The 18932-nt window shown below is 56.0% G+C and overlaps 1 protein-coding gene across 1 annotated transcript in view; it reads left to right on the top strand.

Annotated features, from left to right (window-relative positions):
* The window catches only part of RXRA (retinoid X receptor alpha), a 127734-nt gene that overhangs the window by 67159 nt on the left and 41643 nt on the right, over nucleotides 1–18932 (top strand).

Below are 18932 nucleotides of genomic sequence, written 5' to 3'. Positions count from 1 at the left end.
AGGCAAACCCGCCCTCCTCTTAGATCTGCTCACTGACCGGGCGGGCTGCGTGGGGGTGCAGCTCACCTCCAAACCGGGGCGGGAGGCGGTTTGTTTTGGCATAAGAGTAATGGGTGGAAAGTCCTTTTTTTCCCCGAGCTCTCTGCCGCCAGCAGCGAGCGTTACTCAGCCCTGTCTCAGCTACCGGACCATCTGTCTTTCTGCTACAGCCATTTTGGGTTGGGAAAGGAACGGGAGGGTGCTGCAAAACCCAGCACAGCCCCGATCGACCCACATTGAGCTGCTGCCTGCTCCTCAGCTCAGTCCTGCCTGCTCCCCTGCCGAACACCCCGGGGTTTCTGTCGGTGCCCTGCGAGTGGGGAGCGAGTCGACAGAACCCGTCCTGAAAGAGTTAAAGGCTCTCGCCCCTTCCAGCCTGGGGAAGTGGAATTAGTCACGGCCTTCAGTAGAAGTGCTGGCCAGGTTATAAAAATGACAAACGAGCACAAATCAATAATGAAGTTAGTGTTTTCTGGGAATGCCAGACACGAACAGAAAAGTACATCAACACGGGTGGTGGGCGCCGTGATGTATAGGATGAGCTGCCCCACATGCGCATCCCTTGCATGGGTGCGTGCAAGGTGGCACAGTCCCTTTCTCCTCCCCATCATGTTTGACTTTCCCCTGGCACCATCGCTGCCACTGTGAGCTGGGACGGCTCCGCACGCTGGCACCTCTCTGGGATTTTCGGTGCCTTTTGGAGCAGAGCTTGCGTGATGCCGGCTGCCGCCGGATACTCATTCAGCGCGAGGCACCAAGGAGGTGGCTCCGGGATATCGGTGATCGGGGATTGCAAATGGTGCCCCGGGGAAGTTGAGCGTCTGATTAATCTTCAGGACACAGGGTAGCCTTTCCACAGCACTGAGGTAGCTTTGGAGGCCACGTTTCCTTTTCCAAAGAGACTTGGGCATGTCTGGAAAGGAAACGGCCTTCTAATTAGATGGCTTGAAAATCTTTACCGTTGCTCATTACAAATACATTAATCAGCCCATATTGAAAGAACTGCACTGCAAAAATGACATTATTATTATTATTATTATTATTTATTGTTTAGATATGAATGAGTTTAATCCCTTCCTAGCCTGGGCCGTGTTCAGAAAGTGACCCAACATCCCAGTGCTGCTTCTTGGCCCCAGTGTCACCTGGTTTCTGTGCAACCGTAAACCTACCTGGGATGTCTTGGGGATTTTCATCAGTGCTTCAAAATGGGCCGCTTTAAAATGTATAAGGGAGGGGGAAAAAAATGGCCCAGGGACGTAAATAGGAGGAGGTGGGCGTGAGGAGGCTGGGACCTGGCAGAGGTATGATGCAGGGGTGGAACAGCGGAGGCTGCGGTGGAGTGGGGCTGAGCCGCGCTGGGGGAGCTGGGTGCCGGCGTGCAGAAAGGGGCAGTGGCTTAGGAAGAGCAGTGCCGTGTTTGCACAGCATTTCAGGGTTGGTGGCTCTCCCAGGGTATTAGCACGTTTCTGTAATTAATACAAACTTCATTAATAGGCCTTCCAAATGTCCTGGATTCTGGTCGACCTCCGGGCGCCTAGGCTGGGCGTCCCACTCTCCCTTTTCAAATGTGGTTTCCCTCAGAGGCAATGCCTGGTGCCCGGAGCACCGTCACCAGCCTGGCCCTGTCCCTGCACCGTCCCAGCTCCCTTCCTGGCCACGGACGCCGTGCAGAGCCTGAAGGGCGGGTGTGAAAATGCAGATATCGATCCGTCGCAGTTCTTTCCCGCCTGCGGTGGTCTGGGTGATGCCAGCAGGTCGCGGGAGTGCAGGAGGACCCGTTCAAGCTGTGTCTCAGTGGGACCAGGGATGCAGGCAGTTTTTTCACTGCCGTTAGTGTTTGCTTGGCCAGTGTGCCATCTTTGCATGTACGCAGACTTCAGGTGCCACCATCGTCTTCAGAAACCTCCTTAGATGTGTCAGCCACTTTCTGTCATGGCAAGTGACCCTCCAGAGCCTGAGGAGAGCTTGCTTTCAGAGAGCAGGAGCAAGGGGTTAATGGAGGCTGAGGGTGATGGATAACTGGAACAGCTCATTGGGGAGAATCGCATTCCTTCGAAGAAGTCGATAATCTGGGGTGCTTATGATGCTCATTTTCAAGGTGTTGGCTTCATCACTTCACCACCACTTTCCAACTGGAAATAGTGGTGCTGGTGTGGGCAAGCTTGCTCTTCCTCCTCCCCCCCTGGTTGACCTTATGGTGTAGGTAAGGTCTTACCAAGCGTCAGGCCATCTCTGTACAATGCTGCAGGATGGTGAAGCCAGAGCACAATCCAAAGTGAACCCAAAGCAGAAGCTCCAACTCCAAATGCCCCAAGAACTCAGCAAACTTAAAAAAAACCCGGAACAAACCAACCCCAACCCCCTGACTGCGTGCTTGGAAGGAATGAAGCAATACTTGGGCAGGAAGGTTTCCCAGCCCCTCTTTGCCATCAGCCAAGGTTGCCCTTCGTAGTGAAAGGCGTGCGGTGCCCTGTTTGAATGAGATGGAGCTCGGGAGTGCGATGGGTGCGATCCCCCTGCTCCCACAGGTAGCTGTCAGCAGTCTCCCTGGGGCGCGTCTCGGCGTGCTATGGCCCGTCCACGCGGCAGATGCTGGCAGAGCCGGGCTCTTGCTATGACCGCAGCTCCATCGCTGCCGGAGCCGTACCGGTGCGACGGTGCAGGGCGATCTTCCTGCCTTGGGTCCTTGCCAGCGCCAAGAGCTCTGCTCCACGTCCCCGAGCATGCGGTGGCACGGATCCAGCCCCTATGCTAATGAGATGGCTTCAAATAAGAGTTAATCATTTGCCAGCCGAATGCTGCCGGGGTGTATCTGAATTCCTCGCTCCTATAGACACGCTGTTGTGTACTAGATTGTCGTGCTCTCGCCCCAAGCTGCTACACCAAATGTTTTGCAACAAAAACCCCAAACCACATGAAAGTAGTTGAGTTTCATATTTCATTAAAACCCCAAATTCAGGTTTGCCAAGAGTTTCAGTAGTTTTATGAACCTTTCCCATGAACCTTCAGCAAAGGCTGTAGTTTAACCTGGTTTTGATGAAAACCCAGGTGCAACTCAGTCGCTTTTGAGCAACTTTTGAGGTTTGTGCAAACATGAAATTCGAAGGCTTTCAAGAGGAAGGATGAAAGGAACCCAAAAGCACGTCGGAGCTAGTGACAGTGTTTGCTGGGAGCCCTGCGCACATCTGGGGCCAAGCTGTAATTCCTTGGGGACCTGGGACCCAGGCACCCATGTTGCTGGGCCGGCACGCCTGGCGCCTGGGCTCTGCGCCGGGTGATGCTTTCGGTGATGCTTTGAACCTACTTGGCAGCATTGCCACCAAACCAGCCGCTACGATTCGGTAAGTGCTGGTGCTTTGAGCATTGCGGCTCCCGGGGCCGACCCGTGGTCCTTGTGGAAGCATCTCCTAGTGTCTGCCACCGCTGGGGCTGCTTTGCTTTGGAGCGGTGGTGGGTGAGCCCAGGCTTTGCTCTCGGCGTTGCTTTAGGAATAACTCTGCGAAAGGCAGCGGTGTGCAAGAAAGCTCCCGAGCCAAAAAATAAAAGACGGGTACCACGCGGGGTGGGGATGGGGCTCCTTCCGAACCACGCCTGGCGCACACCGAGTCCTGCCTCTGGATTATGTGTATTATTATATCCACACGCGGATTGCTTTTTCGGCAGTGCCGTCTTTCCTTTCTCCAGCAATTTCCTGAAATAACGTTAGGGAAATGTGAAAATCTTGAACTTTTGAACCTCCCTGGAGGACGGCGTGCAGGGGGGTGGCGGCAGGAGGAGGGGACGCCCGCCTTCTGCTTGCCGTTTATTTTGGCTACAGGGCCTGGGGACGGGGAGGAGGGGGCTCGCCAGCCCCCCGGCCAGCGGAGGGGCCGGATCAGCACTGCCCCTTATTAATTAATGGCTTTCTCGTTGGTGGGTCACGGAGGCGAGGAAGCCAGAGGAAGTTTTCTTTTGCTCGCAGATGCCGGGGAGAGGGGGAGTGCCTGGGCTGGGTGGCGAGGGCAGGGGGTGACACACGGGGGTGATGGATGGGGCCTCGGTTTTTTGACCGGGCTCTGGACGTGGGCAGCTCACGCCGGTGAGGAAGAGAGAAGGGAAGGGGGATACACTGCGCCTGGAAAGTACTTTTCCCTCTGATGAACTTCAGAGGCGTATAAATCACTGCCAGGCTGCAGCTGCGAAGCATGTGACGCTGGCAAATTAATGGTCCTTCGGAAAACGCCGGCCATCACGCTCCCCTCCTCGCCTCTTAAAGGTGCAGCCGGCAGCCGGGCCAGCCCCAGGTGGGGGAATAGGGGGGCCTGGGCCGGGTTGGGGGAGCCTTGCGTGCCTGCCGGCCCCCGGGTAATCTGGGGCTGGGTGTGCCTGCGGAGGGGGGGCCGGCACGAGGGGCTCCTGCAACACTCTCTGTGGTGCAAAGCTCTCCATGGTGCAACACAATCCGTGGTGCAAAGCTCTCCCTAGCGCAAAGCTCTCCATGGTTTAAAGCTCTCTGTGGTACAGAGTTTTCCATCGCGCAAAGCGCTCTGGTGCAAAATTTTCCGTCGTGCAAAGCTCTCCGCAGTACAGAGCTCTCGGTGGTGCAACACTCTCCATGGTTGGCTCCTGCTCTGCTGCCCGTGGTCCCTGTACAAACAGGACCAAGACGCTCCTGGGTATGTTATTTTTTCCAAGGTGCCTTGGGCGCAGGGTGGGTGCCTGGGGGGAGCTCTTGGTCTCTGCGTAGTGGTGCCTCTGCTGTGCTCTCGCCCACCTGGGCTTTTATGCAGAAGCAGTGACCAGGGGAGGATGGAGATACATGGGGGGGATCTAGGGTACGCCAAAACCTTATAATGACTGAGGTGTTGAATTTGCAGTCGAGGTGAACATCGTGCCAGGGGCTGACCACCTGCCTGGTGCAGCGAGTTGTGGGGCGTCTTTCTCATGGTGGAGAGGCCACCACATGCCAGGGCTGGGTGTACGTGCTTGCGAGGCACAGCCATCCCGTGCAGACCTCGCAGGCAAACTGCTGCAGGGCCAGAGGGCAGTCGGAGGCTCCCCGGCTCACCCAGGGCCACCTGGGCCACCACCTGAGTCCCAGCCTGCTGCCTGCCCATCACATCTTGCTCCTCTTCCTCGCTCTCGCTCTTACAAGCAGCGGTGGAAGAGGAGGGGAATCCAGCATTGCAACTTCTGCCCAGCGCTGCTGGTATGCAGGAGGGGGAGGGAGCCGAGCCACCAGCAGAACAGCTAAAAATTACTAAATACTTCCCTAACATAATTAGGTTTCCATGCAAGCAATTGCCTTAATTGCCAGAGGGATGTGGGGCAGTGGGGAGGGGAGCCAGCCTGGGCTCTCCCTGTGCTGCCGTTCCAGCCGGGGTTTCGCAACCCAGCGCAGCAATGCTCCGCTCGGGCTGGACTGAGGACCTTGCAGGGAGATGTCCCCAGTGAAGCCTGAGTAAGGATTTGGCCCACGCTGAGCAAGAAGTAAATAAAAGTGTTTTGCAAACACGGCGGGGCTGGAGGCGAGTGCTGGCGGGGGGCTCGGTGGGACCAGTGTTGGCCCCCTCGGATGGGTTTGCTGGGAGATGAGCTTGGAGGCTACCCGGACACACTGCAATTTAAATTGCTGTTTATTTTCTAACTGCTGTTGGAGCAGGGAAAGTTAGGCAGGCAGGAAGGAAAAAAAAAACCAAAAACCAGAGCCCACTCTGATTTACGTGGTAAAGGAGATAAGTGGGGATTTAAAGAGAAGGGAATATATAATTGAGACGAACGTGTAATATGAGCACGGATCCAAACAGAGAGATCGTAATCAGAAGTGTTAGGAGAAGCTGAGGTTTATTAATGAAACGTCTCATCTATTTGTCAGCTGAAGAGGAACAGCCTTTCCCCAGCAGCCGGAGGTGGAGGGGGCGGACGCGGGGATTGCACTCGGCGTTCCTGCTGCCGTCGCAGAGATCGAGGCTGCCATCTTCCTGCCCAGGTGGATGATGCTCTGACCTGAAAAGAAAGGCAGGGTTAGAGGGAAAGAGGAAGTACATGGTTTTTAGGAAGCTGGACGTTGTCATTTTCCTTGCTGTAACCTGCAGTAGAAGTCTGGAGCTGGCAGAGCTCTGCAGCAGGGCTGGTAACCACCTGAGGAAGGGCTCGTTGGAGCCTTCCTCAAAGCCCCTCTCCTCCTCTCCTCTCTTCTGCCCAGCTCTCTGTCCTCGGGTACAGTTGCTTCTGTTCCGGGAAGGCACAGCGGATGCTCGGCAGCTGGGAGTAAATGCGCCCGCGGCCTCGGGAGCAGCCTCAGCTGCTGGGTTCAACTGTGCATCTGGCCATGGGTTTGTGCGGGGCTTTTCCATGACTCTGACCTGCTCGTGGGGGCAAAGCGCTCCCGTCCAGCTCGTTTCTCACCCTGGCACTCGCTACGTCTTCCTTGCTGCTCTCCCCGAGACCAGTGCTTGGCTGCCCTGCAGTCCCCCTCCGTGCTCCTCGTCTGACTACAGCCAGGTCGTGATGCCCAGGCACATCTGGGAACCGCTGCTGACCCTGTGCCAGTGGCCATGTTTGCCCGCAGAGCCATGGTGTTAGCTTGGACAAACCCTACTTTTGTAGACTGGAGGCTGCAGTCTGGTGCGAACACATCTAAGCCAGCTTTGGAGGAGGTGTTGGTAGCTGTGCGGAGAGCACGGCGCACACAGTGCACCGCGTTAGTCTTGCTGGTTTTTCAGTAGCCGCATGGCTGGGAACTTAGCTGTTTTGCTCTTGCTGTATGGTTTGGTGGGTCTGCTACGCGGGTGATGTATGGCATGTGGCGTGGCTCACCAAACGCCTGTTCTCAGGGTGACACCGTGAGAGATGCATGCCAGAGCATGGTGGACAGTCCCCCTGTTTCATCCTCCAGTTGCTCACTTTTGGCTCTGCCCCAGTGTTGCCGTTGGGGTATCTTCATCCGTTGGGGTTCCTCATGTTACCGTAAGTCGGCAGATGAGGAACTCTCTAAGACTCAATTTGGAGTTTTGGAAAGCAGGCATTCTTTAGTGCGGCGCCGGGTGCAAGGTGGAATTTCCACAAATCAAGCACACCTATGCCGAGATCACCGTTACGTTTATACACAAGAATTACAGGGTAGTACACTCCCAGTTACAATGATTGGTTAGTGATTTACATACAATTATAATATCTGTTGCATCATTCTCTTCTGTTACTACGCTTGCGCAGGGGAAGGGTCTTCACCTGGGCAAGGGTCTTCTTGACCTGTGGGTATGTCTTTTAATATTATAATGAAGGCAGTTCACTTCAGGACACCTTAAAAGTAGGTTTTGTTGCCAAGTTGGCCAGATATACATCTACCTTGCCAGGTTGTCAAATAACTCATCCTATACACAATAGAACCCAGGTGCTCTGGTTATGGTCTAGAGGGTCCAGAGAATAGGGACTTCAAGCAACACAGCCTCGGCTAACAAGTAACACAGCAACCCGTACGTAACGCTAACATAGAGGCTAACTTCTTAAGTCAAGATGTTCTTATTGTTGATTATTTCACAACCAAACATAGAAAGATTCAGTAAAACTTAAGATAATCTTCAACACTCAGGCACGAGGACGATGCTGGCAGTGTCCGAGGGGTTAACCTGGGGCTGTATGCAGCTCCGGCAGGGAAAGGCTCTGGCTGTACATGAAGCAAACATTTTTTTAAGGGTCTTTCCCCTTCCCAGGCCCTGGCAGTTATCTGCAGGCTGTCAAAATGCTTGGAACGCAGAGGCCCGCTGGACATTGACCCGTCTGTGCCGAGCTCAATTAGCTGAGGCTATCTGATTGGACTTGGTGCAGCCTAATTAACTTTGTACTCGAACTAGAAGCTCAAACCCAAAGGCAGCTTGCAGGCAGATCATCCTTTGCTGCAGCCTGCCCTGGGCTTTCCCAAGCCTCTTCTCTGCCCCGGGAAGGGGGAGCAACCCACCGACCCTGCCTGCCACACGGCTGGTGTCAAGGGGGCTTAAACCTTCCCTCCTGCCCAGCGTGTGTTGCTGAACCCCAGGGGAGGTCATGTAAGACTGGAGGCAGCTTCTTTCTCTTGAAAAATGGTGCATGCCGTCTAGTTTCCAGAGGAAACTTGGTTTTATTGAAGGTGACCTGGCTCTGGCAGCTGCCTTCCCTATCTTGTCAGGCACCTTCCTGCGTAGGCACCCAGTTCTCAGGCTCCTTCTGGACCTCCAGCTGCGATGCACAAAGCGGGTGGTTTGTCCCTGAGGCAACCAGCTCACTCCAGAGCGTGCTCCAGTCATGGGTGGAGATGTGGAGGAGTTGCTGAGATGGGAAGGGATGGCTGTTTTGGGACTCCAGGATCCTTTGCCCCTCTGGGTTTCCAGCTCTGTGTGCTCTGTGAGCATTAGAGCACAAAAATGCTGGTGGGGAGGGACCTCCAGGGGTCTGTTGAACAACCTACCGCCAAGCACAGGCTGGGAGGTGGGCATTTCTCCAAGGAGACTTGGAAAATGGTGTTCCCATGGGCTGCCCTTGCACAGCTCCCAGCAGCGAAGCCCTCTGGAGGGATGGCTCATCCCACTTGGATGCTCATGAGATGTCTCCTGACCAGATGACACCTCATGTCCAAGCCAGGCTTGCTGGCCCTCAACTGAGAGATGGCAAGACCCCTGTGGCCTTACAGTCACCTGCTGTCGTCCAGCGTCCCCTAAGGAAAACTACCATAACTGGTTTTCCGGAAAACTGGTTTTCTGGAAAACCATTTAGTGGCATTGCCTTTTGCTGGTCACGATGCGGCCGGTGGCAGTGCAGCTTCGGGGTGTTGGGATGCCAGCTGCACGCTGGTGGCGAGCACCAGCGCCAGCCACGTTGGATCAATTAAAGCCCATTATGCCAAGTGAATGACTGTAATTATCTCAAATCTGGATTAATGCGTGCGCACAGCACCGTAATATAATCCGTCTGGCCGGTGGTTTGTAGGTCGTTGTTCCTGGAAGCCAGACGCAGAAGGGGATCCGCAATACGCGGCCGTATCCTCCCCCTCTCACCTCCTGCTGCCATCTCGGACCCTGAGGATGGAGCTTGTCCCATCGGAGGGATCCTGCACATGTAGTGTGGGACCTTTTAAAGTGATGTGGGCGGCGGTTGCTCTCAACGCTGACTGCAGACGGGAGCAGAAGAGCAACTGGGAAGTGCGGAGTGCCAGCGCCTCCGGTCAATCCCCGTAATTAGCAAAGCCAGGGTAGATGGAGCACTTCCCCCAGCGTCCCGGGGCTGTGTGCCTCTAGGACCCATTGGTGAGGGGGGAACACATGTTTTAGCCCACAGACCTCAAAGCTGGTGGCAGGGAGAGCCGCTGGGCTGCTCCCGCTCCTGGTCTTTAGGATTTGGCTCATCCCAGATCTCCTGGAGGGAGAATACAGAGAGCTGCCGGGTCCCCTCCCCAGCTGCGGGCAGGGCAGGGCAGCCGCACGTCTGGAGGGTTAACGCTGTGGGAAGCAGCGGGGACATTTATTACCGAATGCCCTGGGCTGTGAGCCCCACGGTGGGCTGTAACCCATGCACAGGCATGTCTTGCGAGGAGCGGAGGTTCCCCTCCGACTGCGTGGGTCGGTAGCCCCGTTTCAGAGCCGGGAGCTCCCGTTTACCAGAGTTCTCAGCCCTGCTTCATTGCACTCTTTTGGCTGCTTCTTTCCCTGCCTGCTTTGGAGAGGAATATTTTAGGGCTCAGGGTAGCAGCTTCCCCAGGAGAGGAGACTCCAGGTCTGAGACCCATCTCCTCTCCACATCCATCCTCCCACCTGGAGCCCAGCGTGGGGACGGGACCCGGGTGCTGGGGGGCAGCGGGTGGGACGAGCTGGGGCAGTGGGGCAGTGTGTGATCCGGGTTCGCCGGCGGGCCCGGCACGTGCCACGTGTGCAGCTCATTACCGCAAGGTCCTGGGGGAGCTTCGACGTGAGACGAAACTTCTCCTCTTTCTGCTAGAGCGAGCCTAATGCTTTCGAGCTCCCCTTGTGTCTCACTGGATCCTGCTTGGTTTTTCATAGCTCAGAGCGTAGCACCCCCTCAAGGGCAATTAGATCACTTCCAATTTGCCCGTAAGCCCATAAAACTGCAATTGAATGTAATTAAAAGGCCATAATGAGCTTCAGCAACCTGCGGGACCACTGCACTTTTGCTCTTACCATTCTCCTTTTGGAGAACAGGATGGAGTCAGGGAGGCTGCGAAGGTCAGCGTTTGCAGGGAGGATGAGGAGCTCCGAGCAGAGCTCCCTGGTGGTTCCCAGGATGGGATGGGCAGACGTGGGGAAGCACCCGGGTGCCACCACCACCGTGTGCCCGTGCTGGGGACGCCCGTCAGGGAAGGTTGAAGGGACCCCCGGGTGCAGCCCTCCGTCTTTGCAGAACAGAGGGAGCGTCTTCCCCTCTGTTGACATCTTTTGCTGCTGTTTTGGCTTCACCGATGCTCTTCGGAGGCTGGAAGGGTGCCAGCAGGTAAAAGTTCCCTCTCGGCATGGCCTGGTTTGCTCCTGGCTGTGTTTGGGGAAGGTTAGCTGCAGGGGAAGATTGCAGTGATGGGGGCTCAGCCCTTGTGCTTTGGCAGCGAGGTCTGGGTTCCCCAAACCTCCCTTTTGGGGGTGCACGGGGACACCCCAGAAGATGGAGAGACGCAACCCCAAGCGGGGTTTGCCTGGGGGCTCCTAACACCACCGTGTTTGGGGCAGAGAGCTGGGCTGGGGGCACCTGCCCCCCGTCCTGCTGACACGTGCCAGGCAGTGCCTGCGCCCCGAAAGCGCAGGGCTTGGAGGGGACAGCGAGCCCCCGCTTCGGGCTGCTTCTGACTGCAATGGCATGAGCTCAAAAGAGCCGCCGCGTTGAGTCCTTCAGTAGACGTCTCCCCGGCCCCGCTGCCAGCCCAGGAGCCCTGGCAGCAGCACTACACTGCACCTATTATTGCCTGTTTCTGCAGCGGGTTCCCAGCCAGTAAATTAGGGGCGCTCGCTGAGCTGCTGACAGCAGAACAGAGCGCATTGTAAGAGCAAGGACAGCGCTGGCCCTTGAGGGATGAAATAGGAGCCTGTAATTTCTCAGGACTGTTGTGACATCTTTGCACAAGCGTGTGATTGAGTCACATTTGCTTTATCAGCAGAATCCTTGTTTGCCTGGGTCCACCCTCCCCCTCCACCCACTACTGCCAGGCTGGGGGAGAGCCGAGCTGCGCTGCCCGCTCCCCTCCCCCTGGGCTTGCCTTTGCATTTGCCTTTCCCTTCTCTCCAAGGGGCTCCTCACACTTTCCATATGTCACGCTCTCCCGCTTGCTCACGCTTCCTGCTTTTGCCTTCTCCACCCGCCGCCCCGGCTCCTGCCGAGGGGGGCTCGGACGCTGCCCCGTATGCTTGGGAGATGCAAACCGAAGAAACATGGGTGGGGGTCCACCACGGGTGGGGGAGATGGTTGGTGGTGGGGGTCTGCACGGGGCAGGAAGCCGGGGAGTGCCGGAGGAAGAGGCGTTCGCAAGCATTTCCTCCGGTGACACAGCAGCTCGCGGGGAGAGCAGCTTCTGGAAAATTCCTTTTTGAGTCCTTCCCCCTTGGAGACGGGAATAGTCCCCGCAGGCTTCCGGCTCTGCCAGTGGCTCCGGGAGCGGGCTGTGCTTTTACAGGGCTCCTGAGAGGGCGGGATGGGGTTTTTAAGGCAAAAAAAGACAAAATGAGCCCCCATGCCGGAGCTGAGCATGCTTTGTCAGCCCTGGTGTGGGGTCTGTGCCTCTGCTGCACACATATGTCTGCAGTGAGGCTGCTCCCCTGCATCCATGCTAGCTCTGAAGTGTCAGGAAGAAGCATCCCATTTTTTGGTGTGGGTCCTGCAATGGGGGGTCACCAGACCTCTGGATGTCCAGGCTTTAGCAGGTGATGGGGTGGGTTAGGGGTGAACGTCTCCCAAAGGGGAGCCCGTGGTGCTTTAAGCCGGGCTGCCAAAAAATGGGAACATTGGTGAACCCATGGTCACCCACGCAGGTTGCCTCAGAAGCGGCAAAGCCTGGGGAGAGACCCCCAAACGCCACCCAGCACTTGCCAGCCTGAGCCCACGGCTGCGACCACACGGTCGTCCTTCCCTTTGGTGCTGGGGAGGTCTAATGTTATCTGCAAAGTTGTGTCCGGAGGAGAAAATAAAATAGGATAGAGAGGGAGCTGCAGGGACGGAGGTGTCCCAACTCTGCTCCATGGGGTAGGGATGCTGCTCTGAGGAGCGCTGCTGTGAGGTTTGAGGTGGGTACCACTCTGGAGAGCCCGCGTCCGCCCTGTCCCATGGCCCGGCGGTGGGATGCTTTTGCACTTCTTCCCCTTCATCTTCCGGGAGGAGAGCAGAGGTTTCCCTGAGCTGCGGTGGTGGGGACTCAGGCTGGGGGAAGGGGAGGTTGGCGTGTGGAGTGCCTTGGAAAAGCTGCTCGTGGGCACTGTAATCTCATGCCACAGCCCATCAACCCCATAAGGAGAAATGCTGTCAGGAGGCAGCAGCTAATGCCTGTCGATCGCCTGCAAGGGGCCGGGCCGGCAGCACGTGGAGGGGTGCTGACAAATTTCCTCCAGCCCAGGAAACCCCCTGGAAGGGGACCCCAACACTGGGCTCGAAGCCCCGAAACGTGCCTCTGCTCCTCGCTGGGTTTGGCGGCGGCCGTGCCAAGTGGTCTTGCTGGCGGGTTTTGGCTGGCTCGGGCGGGAGGGGGGAGCTGGGCATGAGAAGCCGTGTGGCTTTGAGGTTTTAGTTTGGTCAAAGTGAAACCTGCCGGGAGGAGGAACCCACCCGGAGCAGAGAGCAGCCGAAACCAAGTTTCTCACCATCCCCGAGCGGCTCGAACCGCCACGGCGTCGTCTAGCACTTCTCAGGGGAAAGTGCCGAGTGCGGCTGAAGAAACTCTCCCAAACCTCGCAGCAGGTTCCCGAAGAGAAACTGCACGTGGTGATTTTCGAATGCCCGCAAAAAGACACATTTCTGTGTGCTGTCCCCTGTGCAGACTGTGGGGGGGTCTGAGAGGGATGTTCTCGGGTTTGTCTTTGTACTCAAGTCCAGAAATGTAAAAAGAAAAAACAATTCAAGTTACTTTTTGGTGAAATCACAGCTACTCAGGACGAACGCGCTTGATTGCGCTGCGGTCCAGTGCTCCTACACCCTCTTGCCTATAGCCGTGATGGCAATACTCAGAAGGGATGTATGGATAACATACAGCTGCATCTTCTGACGTCTCGGGGTGTGTGTTCCCAGGGATGCCTCTGCCATGTGCCTGGCGCCCAGCTGGTTTAAGGAGATCGGTCGCCTCTCCTTGCGGGGCAAAGTGCTATAAATGCAGTTTAATGTGCTTGGGTCACAAGATGATGCTTGTTTCTTGGACCCATGCGTGGTTTTCTGGGATAACAGCCACGCTGCGCTGCGCAGGTCGTCTCCCTGAGTTTGCCCAAGTCGGGCACTGTCAGGTCCACAGCAGCAGCCGGCAGCAGCCAGCACTGGAAAGGGAAGAGGCAGTTCTTGCTCCATCCTCGCTTCAGTTCTCAGCTGTGCTGGTGCAAATTGAGAGCAAACTTACTCAAGATTGTAGGCCAGGGGCTATTTAAATTCATCCGCTGTGAACACACTCTCTGTCCACTCTAGTTTTTGATCAGGGACAAAAGTGAGGACCTGACCTCTTGTGGTCACTGTATTCCCATGGCAATTTTCACATGAAAACGACGGTCAAACCCTCGTGTCCTGCCCAGATTTGCTGCCTGCCCGTTGCTCTCAGCATCCCGCTTCGTAGGTGGGTGCAGGCTGTTTGCCACCGGTGCTTTGGTTTGCTGTGCTGGCTGCACTGGGGAAGGTGAAAGGAGGGGAGGTGGAAACCTCCATCATTTGAATTTCCTTGGATGGGAAGCACACGAGGAGATTTCTGTACTACTTTTGAGGAATGAGAGCAAACGGACAGTGATTTTCACTACCAAGTTTGTTTAGGGAAACTCGCCACCCGCAGAGGCACCGAAAGAAGGAACAGTGCTCTCAGCGCTTGGTGTGCTGCATTTATGTGCAGATTCACGTCCATTTGGGTGTCAGAGTTTTGAACCTGTTCAACACCAAAGTGACACTTGAGAGCAGAGGAGGAGGAGGAGGTTTCCAAAAGCCTGATCTCAGCTGCTGGTCCCGATCCCCTCCAAACGTGGCCCCACAGCGCTGCAAAGCCCTAACGCGGAGGGCTGACTTAAGGAAGGGAGTGGCAACCCAAATTTAGAATTTCCTGCTGTTTAATACCCAGAATTGATCTGCTTTCTGATTAAGGAAGCCTGATCTCAGCTGCTGGTCCCGATCCCCTCCAAACGTGGCGTGGCCCCACAGCGCTGCAATAACGCGGAGGGCTGACTTAAGGAAGGGAGTGGCAACCCAAATTTAGAATTTCCTGCTGTTTAATACCCAGAATTGATCTGCTTTCTGGCAAAAAAAAAAGCGGAAGCAGGGGGGTGTGGGCGGCTTTCCAAATCTTGGCTGGCGTCAGGGCTGGGCACGTGAAGTGCTTGCACCGTGACGGCTCTCTGGAGCCGTGGGGTGCCTGTAGACGGCTCTGATCCCACTCGGATGGGCTGTGGGGTTGTGTCCTGGGTCTGCAACCCTGCTCGGCTGCAGAAAAGCACAGGTCCGGGAGTCTGTTTGTGCCTTGAGATGGTTTTTTTTTTAACTTCCCCCCTCTCAGAAGCAGACTGCCGAGCCACCGAGCTGCTGAATAAACTGCCTGGATATGCGAGAAAAGGTTTTCCAGGAGAGCTAGGTCACTGTAGTTTTACTGGCAAAGCCTCTTAAGCATAAATGAAGATTATACTGGCGAAAGCTTATGCTGGTACAGTTTATTCTGGTACAAATGAGCTACCCTGGGAAAAAAGCACCTCTGCGCTGTTGTAATTGTTATTGCTCTGGGACATTTTGTGGTCTAGAAATGTTAAAATCACAGCCCTTCTTGATATTGCCGTATCAGCAAAAGCTGTTATTAGCTGTCGGGCTGCTGCAGGCGTACCCCGGCCAAGCAGCAACGCTTGAAGAGTCCCGTGCACTGGGTGATGAGACGCAACAGGAACGTATTGCGAGGGCTGGTGGCGTGGTCGGATGCTTTCAGCAACTGCAGCTCCCAGGGGGTCTAACCTGCCCGTCCGGGCCGCGTCCAGAGATGGACGTTTGCTGGTCCAATCTGGAGGTTTCTGCTGTCGGCCCTGAGAATGCCGAGGGGACGGAAAATAGCGGTGAAGCTGCCCAGGGACATTTGGTACTTGTCTGCACTGGTCTGAGTGTCTGATGCAGCCGGCTGAGAATGGGGACAAATGTTTTATGAAAATGTTTTCTTCCCTTTTTGAAAATTAGTAAAAGAGTGCTGGCCAGGAGGGGAAAAAAAAAAATATGGGGAAGGTTGATTCAGCGGTCGAGATGCTAGCCTGGGCCTTGCAATAGCCAGGATCTATTCCCAGCTTTGGCTCCAATTTCCCGCATGACCTTGGTGAAGGTCACGGAAGCCTGTGCCCTGCTTGTGCCGTCTGTGTCTGCTAGCGGGGCTGCTGCCTCGTCGGAGGCACTGCTCTCCCCGTACCTCGGTTTCCCCGCCGGTGAAGCAGGGATGATGGCATCCAAAAGAGATCTTGTAAAGACAGGTATCTGCTGAGGGAAAGGGCAGCGATGAGTGCCATGCCAGAAAAACAAGACTCAGGCTTCTTATCTTGAGGCCAGATCAAAACCGGCTGGCTCTAGTCTCCGTGCGATGGTTTCAGCTGAAGCGTGTTCCTCTGCCACGGAGGAGAGCTGAAAGCACGCACATGGCTCCATGCAGCTGCATAACTCGATCGCTTGAGACGGATCATGTGGCCCTGCCCTAAATGTCTTATTCTTCGGGAAAAATTCCCATCCAAATTTTGTGGCTCGCGGGTTCGTAGTTTAGAGAAAGTAAAAGAGCTTCATTGCAAATTCTTTAGCTGCTGAAGAGCTCTCGTTTCCGATCTCCCAACTGCCATGGGGCATCTTACAAGATATATAGAGGTCCTTGTGTTTAAACAAAGGACACACAGAGAAAATAGCTGCAATTTATGGGTGCGGCAAGAGGGGAAATGCTTTGAGAACTACTTTTTTTTTTTTATTTAGAAGCAGGCACAGAGTTTATTTTGGTCAAGAGAGAGTCACACACAATGGCTTTAAATGGCAAAACTACGCAAGAGAAATGAATAGTCTCACACTGCTTGAACTGAAAATGTGTTTGGGAAAATACCTCCCCCCTTTGCTGCAGCCCAAGTGGTATCCATCAGTTTGGGGGTTTATTTGCTTAAATTTGTTTCTGTTAAGGATATATCCTCAATCTAGGCTTTTTTCCTTTTTAAATTTATTTTTTTCTAGCGCTCCTTTAGCATTCAAGGTCCTGTAGGATGCTTGTGATGAGTGAGGAGGGCGGACTTCTCACGTCCAGCTCTGGATCCCCGTTCCTCCACCTCGAGTCATTATTTTCCCCAAACGCATCTTCCCGCTGGAAGCGTTCCCTCTCAAGCCGGGGGCTGGCAGCATCTGTGCTGAGTTGCCTAAGATAGACTCTTGATTTTGCTAAGGAAAAAAAAAAGCCAAACCCTTTTCCGTATTTGCCGGTCGGTTGGAGGTAAACATTTCCCATTGCTGCCGCTCTTACAGCAAGGTTTTGGGCTGCGGAGGAGGAAACATTTGGATGAGGAGTGGAAAGATCCCAATGTCCAAGGAATTGCTTTGAACCAGGCTTTGAGTCATGATGCTCTGAAGGAGTTCAGGTCTGGTTCAGATTTCAGAGCGTTCGGCCAAGAGTTTTGGGTGAAAACACACCCAAACGCGTGTCCGTGCCTACATACGCTTCTCCCCGACTGGCCTGTTCAATGCAAGGTTACTCCTCCTCTCGCCTCCTTTCCTTTTTGTTGTTATTGCCTGAATTATTTTCTCCAGACCAGCCCTACCACACGCCCAGTTCCTTGCTGGGTGCCGGGGATTGCGTCTGCTGGGAAAGCAAAGTGTGTAAACAGGATGGGTGAGGGGAGCCGGCTCGGAGGCGCGGGACGCCCAGGGACGGGGATCTCCCGTGGTACCCAGGGGATGGGTATTTTGGGAGAGGTGCCGGCCCCGCACGTGCTTTGCTTTCTGATGTGCTTGAGTAGGCACGGGCCGGTCGCCAGTAACCTGCCTGTGACCTCGCCTGCCTTAAATATTCAGGATCTTTTAAAAGGAAGGACTGTGCTTCGCTGCCTTCCCTTCGCCGGCAGGTCAAGTGCCTGTTTCCCCTGGCCAGGAGATCCAGCGCATCCTTGGATGGTGTCCATCCATCACCTTGGCTAGCGGGTGTTTCTGGGGGTCCTTCAGAGAAGGGCTGGCTGGGACGCCGTACCCAGACACACGGCTGCCGCAGAATGAGCTCCTGCCTTTCCCCCTGCACCCGGGATGGCGGCGGGGGCACAGCCCACATCCCGGCTCCCCAGGCCACATCGCAGCGCCCAGCTCCGCTTCTCCTCCCAGCTGTTTTAAAGACGCCAAAAAGCAGAGGGCCAGGAAGCACAGTCCCGCTGTGCTAAACCCCAGGAGCAGACCCCAAAGCCTCGAGGAATTTCCCCGGGGTTCCTGTTGTGCCACCCGCACGTCACTCAGCCACGGGTGGCGCGGTGGCCAGCAGTTGTTTTATATCAACGTCCTGTGAGAGGCGATGCGAGGCCAGCCCCCCAGGGACAGGGATGCTCGCCTCTGCCACGGCCACAGAGACGCCTGCCGGGGCTGGCGGTGCCGGCACATGGGCTCGTTTTGGCATTGACGGCGGCACCTGGCTGGAGCACAGGGTCTAGGCACATGTCCCCTCTGCCTGTCCCAGACGGGACAGGACACTCATGCAGAGGGAGCTGGCAACATCCCAGCCCTGGAGCCTAATCCCCATTTTTGCATCCAAGGCCCCTCCCCTCTGCCCCCCACCCCGGGGGTTCCCGTTTCTGGCTCTTATCTGGGAGTTTAAGGAATTATCCGTGCGGGGGGCGAGCCTCTCCCATGGCGTGTGTAATCCTGTTATGCTTACAGCGGGGAAGGCACATCGGGGGCGTGCTGGGGACGGCCGGGCTGCGCGGGGGAGACACGTGCCGTGGGGGGCTCTGGGCACCAGGGCAGCATGGCTGCCCATTGGCAATGCCTCTGCGCAGGGAAGCCCTTGGAGGTCTCTGTGCCCCACCAGCACCCTCGCGAGGCGGGGATGGGGCTGAATGCATCAAGGCTGGGAAGAAGGTGGCGGGGGAGGAGGTGTGACCACGTGGGGTGCAGCAGCGTGATGCTGGGTGCAGCAGTGGGATGCTGGGGGCAGCGGTGGGATGCTGGGTGCAGGGATGAGATGCTGGGTGCAGTGATGGGATGCTGGGGGCAACGATGGGACTTTGGGTACAGTGATGGGACACTGGGTGCAGCAATGGGATGCTGGGGGCAGCCATGGGACTCTGGGTGCAGTGATGGGACTCTGGGTGCAGCAGTGGGATGCTGGCTGCACGGCTTTTTGCGAGAGGAGCATCGCTGCCTTGCTGGGCCTTCACTTCCCCGTGCTGGGGTTTCCCCACCGGGATCGGTGATCTACGGGGGAGATTGCTGGGGCTGGGCTTGCTGTGGGTTCATCAAGCATGTTTCCCACTGTGTAACGCTCGTATGCTAATTGCTCCAGAATCCCGGGGAGGCAGCTGACCCCACACAGGTGACTGAAGACAATATTTCCCAGAATTTAGTTAACTTTGGGGCCTGTAGCCAAAAGCAGTGGCTCCCAGATTCCCCCGTGAACAGCCTCTGGCCAAGTGGCCATGCTGGTGCCCCCCCCTTCTCTGGGCCCGTGTTTGCTGGTGTGAACTGGGGGGGTCCCGGCGGGTGTCAGGGCGAGCGGTGGCGATGCCGCGGGGCCCTTGCCCGTG

The sequence above is a fragment of the Aptenodytes forsteri genome, unplaced genomic scaffold (genome assembly GCF_000699145.1).
Source record: "Aptenodytes forsteri isolate BGI_AS27 unplaced genomic scaffold, ASM69914v1 Scaffold68, whole genome shotgun sequence".
Lineage (NCBI taxonomy): Eukaryota > Metazoa > Chordata > Aves > Sphenisciformes > Spheniscidae > Aptenodytes > Aptenodytes forsteri.
Note: the sequence above shows the minus strand (reverse complement) of the source record. Positions and strands in the feature narration are given on the sequence as shown.